We start from the raw sequence: 9895 nt of genomic DNA, 5'->3' as shown, positions 1-9895 counted from the left end.
GGCGTGGTGGCTCAAGCCTGTAATCCCAGCACTTTGGGAGGCCAAGACGGGCGGATCACGAGGTCAGGAGGTCGAGACCATCCTGGCTAACACGGTGAAACCCCATCTCTACTAAAAAATACAAAAAACTAGCCAGGCGCGGTGGCGGGCGCCTGTAGTCCCAGCTACTCGGGAGGCTGAGGCAGGAGAATGGCGTGAACCCGGGAGGCGGAGCTTGCAGTGAGCCAAGATCCGGCCACTGCACTCCAGCCTGGGCGGCAGAGCGAGACTCCGTCTCAAAAAAAAAAAAAAAAAAAAAAAAAAGATGCTGGTACCCACGTTAATTAATTTGTTAGTGGCTGGGTCCTGTCTTGGAGTCTTCTTTTCCACTCTGAAGGAGAATCACTAGAATTTGTTAATTTGGAGGAACATTGCATGTTGGTCTTTTTTTTTCTTTTTCTTTAATTTATTTTTTGAGATGTTCTCACTCTGTCACCCAGGCTGGAGTGCAATAGCACAATCATGTCTCATGGCAGCCCCAAACTCCTGTCTGAAGCATTCCTCCCACTTCAGCCTCTTGAGTAGCTGGGATTACAGACACCACCACACCCGACTAATATTTTTATGTTTTTGCAAAGACAGGGTCTCATTATGTTGCCCAGGTTAGTCTTGAACTCCTGACCTCAAGCAGTCAGGAGCCCAAAGTGCTGGGATTATAGGCATGAGTCACCGCGCCTGGCCAAAATGACTTTTTAAAGTGTCTAGAGTCTGTAATCCCAGCTACTCAGGAGGCTGAGGCAGAAGAATCACTTAAACCCAGAAGGCAGAGATTGCAGTGAGCCAAGAGCGCGCCACTGCACTCCAGCCTGGGTGACAAGGGAGAAACTCCATCTCAAAAAAAAAAAAGAATCAGGGCCAGGTGTGGTGGCTCATGCCTGTAATCCCAGCACTTTGGGAGGCCAAGGCGGGCGGATCACCTGAGGTCGGGAGTCCAAGACCAGCCTGACCAACAAGGTTAGACCCCGTCTCTACTAAAAATACAAAAATTAGGTGGGTGTAATGGCGTGCACCTGTAGTCCCAGCTACTCAGAAGGCTGAGGCACCAGAATCCATTGAACCCAGGCGGCGGAAGTTGCAGTGAGCCAAGATCACGCCACTGCACTCCAGCCTGGGTGACAGAGTGGGACTCTGTCTCAAAAAAAAAAAAAAAGTGTCTAGAATCAGGGTCACACAAATCAATTCAATACAACATGCATTATTTTTAAATGTATGTGATAGTATGAATCACTATACTTACTTTTATTAAGAAATGTTAAGGCCAGGCGTGGTGCCTCATGCCTGTAACCCCAGCACTTTGGGAGGCCGAGGCAGGCAGATCACTTGAGGTCAGGAGTTTGAGACCAGTCTGGCCAACATGTTGAAACCCCATCTCTACTAAAAATAGAAAAATTAATCTGGCATAGTGGCACATGCCTGTAGTCCCAGCTACTTGGGAGGCTGAGGCAGGAGAATGGCTTGAACCTAGGAGGTGAAGGTTGCAGTGAGCCAAGATCATGCCATTGCACTCCAGCCTGAGAGACAGAGCAAGACTCTGTCTCAAAAAAACAACAACAAAAAATAAATTTTAGAAATATCTATATTCTATGAGAAAACAAAATGAGGCAGATCTCAAAACAAAATTGGTATCCCCAGTTGGTTTCTCAGAACTCTTTTTCTGGAAATTAGTGAGGTTTGCAGACCTCTGTCCCCAGTGGTGGATGGAAGTAGCATGTTTATTAATTTCAGTAGCACATTATTAAACTAAAAGAGTGTTTTACAATAATATAGGTTGGCCTTTCTTCTACCTTTGGGAGTTATTAAACCCTGGCTTTGATGTCCAGAGACCTCTCTCATTAGGCACAAGAATAATGATATGGTTGTTAACTTTTAACAACTCAAATGTTCCCCAATAAATGTGCTGAGTGTGGTACTGACGAGTAAAGTGAAAAGCCTGCCATTCGCCTGTACATGGATTACTAATGCCAACTTTTGTTGATACTAATGCCAACTTTTGTTGATACTAACAGGAACTGGAAGAGAAATTCCATACTTTTCAGCTGCTCTCTGAAATTACACCGATTCTGCATAGGCAATAAGGCCTTGAGGTTATAACCAAACACTCATAAGTTTATAAACCCTGGAGAGGTGAGAAGCTGACATAGTTTTAGATGTTATGACATCTTATAAGCAAATGCTTTCAACATTTCAAACACGGCATGCCTTGCTATCTGGTGTGGGGAGAAAGAAGAAGGGAAGGGTCATTCTCCTTTTACCTTACCTTTTGCCTTACACATATTTGTATGTGGGCAAATGAATGGCTTTATGATGTCCACATCGCTGGTCTTTGTTAAAGAGAATTCAGATTTGGATCACCAAACTATCTTCATAAAAATGGGATATGCGGCCGGGTGCGGGGGTTCAGCCTGTAATCCCAGCACTTTGGGAAGCCGACGCAGGAGAATTGCTTAAGCTCAGGAGTTCAAGACCAGCCTGGCCAACACGGTAAGACTCTGTCTCTACTAAAAATACAAAACTTAGCCAGGTATGGTGGCGCCTGCCTGTAATCCCAGCTACAAGGGAGACTGAAGCAGGAGAATCACTTGAAACTGGGAGGCGGAGGTTGCAGTGACCAGAGCATACCACTGTACTCCAGCCTGAGTGACCAAAAAATAAAAAGATATTTGCCATCTCTAATGAGCTATTGTATTTGCCAAAAGAGTACAATGTAAACCCTACTAGGATTATTTGACCATGACCATCCAACATTCTTTGATTAGTTACATGTGGAAAGAAACCTTTTCTTAATTAAGCAATTCTTAATTCAAGGCCCAATGTGGAATAAACCATTTGTTCAGAGTGGTATGGGTGTTTTGACTGCTCAAAATATGGTAAGAGCTTTTACTCCAAAGTCTAAATGGAAAAAGCAGTAAGGTAATAGGTTGACCGCACATTTCTTCTTTTAAAAGAAATAAATAAAATTATTTATTTATTTACTGTAGAGACAGGGTCTCCCTATATTGCCTGGGCTGGTCCCGAACTCCTGGGCTCAAGCAATTTTCCTGCCTTGGCCTCCCAAAGGGCTAGGATTACAGGTGTGGGCCACCACACCCAGCCATTAATTACACATTTCTACCCTGTGGGTTCCTCAGGGGGTTGGCACTTCTGGCCAAGAACTTGAGTCTGGTCTGGGGATTTCCTAGATTTGCAAACTAGCACCCCCTGCTGGTAAATGCAAATGTTCACTCCCAAGAATGAGAATTGGGAAATTTGTTCATTTCCATCCCAGTTAGAGGTACATTAGGTACAGAAATAATGAAATTATCTTAATTGAAAGAACACAACTGGACTACAAAGTGGTTGCACAGCACCCCAGGGATAGAAAAATCCAGCCGTTGGCCGGGCGCGGTGGCTCAAGCCTGTAATCCCAGCACTTTGGGAGGCCAAGACGGGCGGATCACGAGGTCAGGAGATCGAGACCATCCTGGCTAATACGGTGAAACCCCGTCTCTACTAAAAAATACAAAAAACTAGCCGGGCGTGGTGGCGGGCGCCTGTAGTCCCAGCTACTCGGGAGGCTGAGGCAGGAGAATGGTGTGAACCCGGGAGGCGGAGCTTGCAGTGAGCTGAGATCCGGCCATTGCACTCCAGCCTGGGCGACAGAACGAGACTCCGTCTCAAAAAAAAAAAAAAGAAAAAGAAAAATCCAGCCCTGCTGGCAGTTTCTCTGTGAACAACTCATAGAGAGTTGTCCCTCTTGTGCATTTGTCCATCTTGTGCATTTTGAATCTGGGGACAAAACCGGTCATCTCCTTTCAGGGTCTAGGGACCTAGGATCAGAATACATTTTGCTCTGTTAAGACTCAGTCTTAGGCAAAAGGAAAAATTTCTAACGTAGGAAAGGATCAATCAGTGGTTTTACATGCAGTTTTCACAGTACAAGGGCTATGTAAATTGTCATTTGTGTTTTAAAATGTGGATATGTAGCCTATCAGACTGGGTCTCGCCCTTAACTTCTCTGTGTTCTATTATGAGATTCTGAACTCCCCAGAGAAAGCCTGCTCTCTTGCAAAGACAGCTTTTGATGAAGACATTGCTGAACTTGATACATTAAGTGAAGAGTCATAGAAAGACAGCATGCTAATAATGCAATTACTGAGAGACAATTTGACATTGTGGACATCGGATACCCCAGAAAACAAAGCTGAAGCAGGAGGAGGGGAAAATTAACCGGTCTTCCAACTTTTGTCTGCCTCATTCTAAAATTTACACAGTAGACCATTTGTCATCCATGCTGTCCCACAAACAGTTTTTTGTTTACAATTTATGACAGGTTTATGTTACTTCTATTAGAATTTCTATATTTCCCATGCGGTTTTTATGTTTAATATTAGGGGAGTAGAGCCAGTTAACATTTAGGGAGTTATCTGTTTTCATCTTGAGGTGGCCAATATGGGGATGTGGAATTTTTATACAAGTTATAAATGTTTGGCATAGTACTTTTGGTACATTGTGGCTTCACAAGGGCCAGTGTAAAACCGCTTCCATGTCTAAGTGAAGAAAACTGCCTACATATTGGTTTGTCCTGGTGGGGAATAAAAGGGATCATTGGTTCCAGTCACAGGTGTAGTAATTGTGGGTACTTTAAGGTCTGGAGCACTTAGAAGGCTGTAGTAGAAACATACCCCATGGACACCACAGGTTAAACCATGTGTATCTGTGGAACACTCAATCTCAATGTGCACACCTTTGACTACAGCCGCAGAAGTGTTCCTTTAGACAAAGTTGTGACCCATTTTACTCTGGATAAGGGCAGAAACGGTTCACATTCCATTATTTGTAAAGTTACCTGCTGTTAGCTTTCGTTATTTTTGCTACACTCATTTTATTTGTATTTAAATGTTTTAGGCAACCTAAGAACAAATGTAAAAGTAAAGATGCAGTAAAAATGAGTTGCTTGGTATTCATTACTTCATGTATATCAAGCACAGCAGTAAAATAAAAACCCATGTATTTAACATTTTTTTAGGTTTTTTGCTTTCGTGATTTTTCTTTTTTGATACTTGCCTAACATGCATGTGCTGTAAAAATAGTTAACAGGGAAATACCTTGAGATGATGGCTAGCTTTGTTTAATGTCTTATGAAATTTTCATGAACAAGCCAAGCATAATCGTTAAGAACACGTGTATTAAATTCATGTAAGTGGAATAAAAGTTTTATGAATGGACTTTTCAACTTTACAGCTTTTCATGTAAGTTAGTCTTTTGGTTCTGAAACTTCTCTAAAGGAAATTGTACAATTTTTGAAATTTATTCCTTATTCCCTCTTGGCAGCTAATGGGCTTTTACGAAGTTTAAACACAAAATAACAACAAAAATACTACTAATATAACTACTGTTTCCATGTCCCATGATCCCCTCTCTTCCTCCCCACACTGAAAAAAATGAGTTCCTATTTTTTCTGAGAGAGGGGGAGATTGATTGGAATTCCATTTAAAATTTTGGTATATGGCATTTTCTAACTTAGGAAGCCACAATGTTCTTGGCCCATCATGACACTGGGTAGCATTAACTATAAGTTTTGTGCTTCCAAATCACTTTTTGGTTTTTAAGAATTTCTTGATACTTTTATAGCCTGTCTTTGATTTTGATCCTTTAGTCTTTCTATTTGTCAGGTGCACAAGATTACCTTCCTTTTTTAGCCTTCTGTCTTGTCACCAACCATTCCTACTTGGTGGCCATGTACTTGGGAAAAGGCCACATGATCTTTCTGGCTCCACTCAATGTCTAAGGCACCCTGCTTCCTTTGCTTGCACCCCACAGACTATTTCCCTTATCCTATTTACTGCAGCAAATATCTCTTTAGTTTATGAGATTGTGTTTATCTCCCTTTAAAACCCTACCTATCCTGAATGGTCTGTCATTGTCTGCCTTTAAAATCCTTCCTCTTTTCTTCCTCTCTTCTCTAAATAATGATGGGGCTAAGTTATACCCAAAGCTCACTTTAACAAAACATTTCCTCAGTACTTTACAGAAAACACCAAACAAAAATGCCATTTTAAAAGAGGTGTATTTTTTCTTTTAGAATGTAAGCTCCTCAAGAGCAGGAACAATGTCTTCTGTATGTTCTATTGTGCCTAATACACTGTAAATGCTCAATAAATATTGATGATGGGAAAATAAATAAATAAATAATAAAATAAAATAAAATGTGGATATGTAGGCTGAGCGTGGTGGCTCATGCCTGTAATTGTAGCACTTTGGGAGTCCCAGGCAGAAGGGTCACTTGAGGCCAAGAATTCAAGACCAGCATAGACAACATAGCAAAACCCCATCTATAAAAAAGTTAAAATGTAGATATGTAAATATACACTTATATTTTAGCATATACATATAGCCTGGTATATACATATACCCTTTTTTTCTGGAAGTATACACAAGAAATATTATTTTTTCATGGAAGGACTAAAGGATATGGGAAGGAAACTTCACTACCTATTTTATACCCTTCTGTATTTGACTTTTACCGTAACTATTACTTTTTAAAATTAACAGCTTATTTTGGTGGACTATTTAAATTTTGGAATGTTCAGATATTGTGAAATATTTACATTTTTCTTATAGGTTTTTAATGCTAAAACTGAATATTATCTAAAAGAATTTTTTTAAAGTTTCCAAAAATGTTTTAGTAACCACATTAAAGGATAAAGACAAAAGTAGAGAAACTACCAGAAATTCTTATAAATTTCCAAAATTTTTTTTTTTTTTTTTTTTTTGAGACGGAGTCTCGCTCTGTCGCCCAGGCTGGAGTGCAGTGGCGAGATCTCAGCTCACTGCAAGCTCCGCCTCACGGGTTTACACCATTCTCCTGCCTCAGCCTCCCGAGTAGCTGGGACTACAGGCGCCCGCCACCTCGCCCGGCTAGTTTTTTGTATTTTTTAGTAGAGACGGGGTTTCACCGTGTTAGCCAGGATGGTCTCGATCTCCTGACCTTGTGATCCGCCCGTCTCGGCCTCCCAAAGTGCTGGGATTACAGGCTTGAGCCACCGCGCCCGGCCTAATTTCCAAAATTTTATGAAAATAAATGATTTGAGTCTCAGCCTCCTGAGTAGCTGGGACTACAGGCACATGCTGTCATGCCCAGCTAATTTTTTATCTTTTTTGTAGAGACAGGGTCTCACCATGTTGCCCAGGTTGGTCTTGAACTCCTGGACTCAAGAAATCCACTGCTGGCCAGGCGCAGTGGCTCAAGCCTGTAATCCCAGCACTTTGGGAGGCCAAGACGGGTGGATCACGAGGTCAGAAGATCGAGACCATCCTGGCTAACACAGTGAAACCCCGTCTCTACTAAAAAATACAAAAAACTAGCCAGGCGAGGTGGCGGGCGCCTGTAGTCCCAGCTACTTGGGAGGCTGAGGCAGGAGAATGGCGTAAACCCAGGAGGCGGAGCTTGCAGTGAGCTGAGATCGTGCCACTGCACTTCAGCCTGGGCAACAGAGCAAGACTCCGTCTCAAAAAAAAAAAAAAGAAAAGAAAAAAAAGAAATCCACTGCCTTGGCCTCCCAAAGTGCTGGGGTTACAGGTGTGAGCCACCATGGCTGGCCAAATTTATATTTTCATATGTATTACTTTTTAATGAATTAAGTTTAAATGGGACTCCTTGGTATTTGTTATTCATTTATTGATTCAACAAATATTTATCAAGTACCTACCACATTCCATTAAAGGAGCTAAATGCCTGAATTCAAAAATGCATAAAACACAGTGCTTGCTTTCAATGCAATCACAGTCCAGTGCCTTCACTTTGCGGAAAGGATGATGTCATCTCCTCAAGGAGCTCCTTTTATTGTCTTCCTTGGCACTTTACAGTCAGAACATAAATGAATATTAAAATCAGAATCAAGAGAATATATTTTTCCCTGTATCCTGTATTCTTATAATTAATTATAGGCCATCTTAGTAGTTATTTTAATGTAGAAGCTAAAGTAAGAGACTAGTTAGGCTGAGTGTCTCATGTGTGTAGTCCCAACACTTTGGGAGACTGAGGCAGGTGAATTGCTTGAGCTCAGGAGTTCGAGACCAGCCTTGGCAACATTGTAAAACCCTGTCTATACTAAAAATACAAAAATTAGCCAGGCATGGTGGCACAAGCCTGTAGTCCCAGCTACTCAGGGCAGGTGAGGTGGGAGGATTGCTTGAACCCAGGAGGTCAAGCTTGCATTCAGCCATGATCACACCACTACACTGTAGCCTGGGCAACAAAGCAAGACCCTCTCTCAAAAAATAAAAAATAAAAATAAAGAGACTAGTTAATTCATCTGAGCAGTTACCTTAAAAATATATGTTTATTTAGGAAATAGTAGGATTTTTTCTTTTTTTTTTTTGAGACAGAGTCTCACTCTGTCGCCCAGGCTGGAGTGTAGTGGCCGGATCTCAGCTCACTGCAAGCTCCACCTCCCAGGTTTACGCCATTCTCCTGCCTCAGCCTCCCGAGTAGCTAGGACTACAGGCGTCTGCCACCTCGCCTGGCTAGTTTTTTGTAATTTTTACTAGAGACAGAGTTTCACCGTGTTAGCCAGGATGGTCTCGATCTCCTGACCTCCTGATCCACCCTTCTCGGCCTCCCAAAGTGCTTGAGCCACTGCGCCCGGCCAGCAGGATTTTTTGTAAAAGAAAAATACATATTTACAAACAAGATAAATAAACAAAATATTTCCAGAATACTATTCTGATACTCAAAAACACAAGGCACTCACTGGTGGGTAAGTTAGCTATTATTTTCATTACTTACATACAATCACTTGCCAAAATCCCTTGCCAACTTCAGAAGAATTCTCAAAAACTGACTCTGTGGTGCATCACTAAAGAAATGTCATAAATGTTTCTGAAATCTTGATTTCTTAGCCTTTTTCCACTGCTAAAGCCTACCATTAAATTGCAGTCATCTAAAAAAGAATAGAGTGGCTGGGTGCAATGGCTCACACCTGTAATCCCAGCACTTTGGGAGGCCAAGGCGGGCAGATCACGAGGTCAGGAGTTCAAGACCAGCCTGGCCAGCATGGTGAATCCCTGCCTCTACTAAAAATACAAAAATTAGCTGGGCATGGTGGCAGGCGCCTGTAATCCCAGCTATTCAGGAGGCTGTGGCAGGAGAATTGCTTGAACTCGGGAGGCGGAGATTGCAGTGAGCCGAGATCGTACCACTGCACGCCAGCCTGGGTGACAAAGCAAGACTCCATATCAAAAAAAAAAAAAAGAATAGAGCCCAGGAGTAGACTCTACATAAACAACAATCTAGGTTTTAATCCTTGCTGTTTATTGTCTCCAAAATACATTTAAAAGTGAAATTAATTTAAAATACTTTTAATATTATTCAAAAGGATAACAATTGAAAAACCTCATGTGAGTAAAAAATCAGGCCGGGCGCGGTGGCTCACGCCTGTAATCCCAGCACTTTGGGAGGCCGAGACGGGTGGATCACGAGGTCAGAGATCGAGACCATCCTGGCTAACACGGTGAAACCCCGTCTCTACTAAAAAATACAAAAAACTAGCCGGGCGAGGTGGCGGGCGCCTGTAGTCCCAGCTACTCGGGAGGCTGAGGCAGGAGAATGGCGTGAACCCGGGAGGCGGAGCTTGCAGTGAGCTGAGATCCGGCCACCGCACTCCAGCCTGGGTGACAGAGCGAGACTCCGTCTCAAAAAAAAAAAAAAAAAAAAAAAAATCAATAGCTGATTCAAAATGGCACATAGAAAATGTGTAGCCTTTCGTCGTGAAAAATGCCTAACCTTGTGATAGCACCAGAGTTTGCCATCCTCTGCAAAGGATTCTGTTAACATATTTAATATTCCATGATAAATAAGGATCTGTGGTAGTTGACA

The sequence above is a fragment of the Macaca fascicularis genome, chromosome 8, assembly GCF_037993035.2.
Source record: "Macaca fascicularis isolate 582-1 chromosome 8, T2T-MFA8v1.1".
NCBI lineage: Eukaryota > Metazoa > Chordata > Mammalia > Primates > Cercopithecidae > Macaca > Macaca fascicularis.
This window is presented reverse-complemented; position numbering follows the sequence as displayed.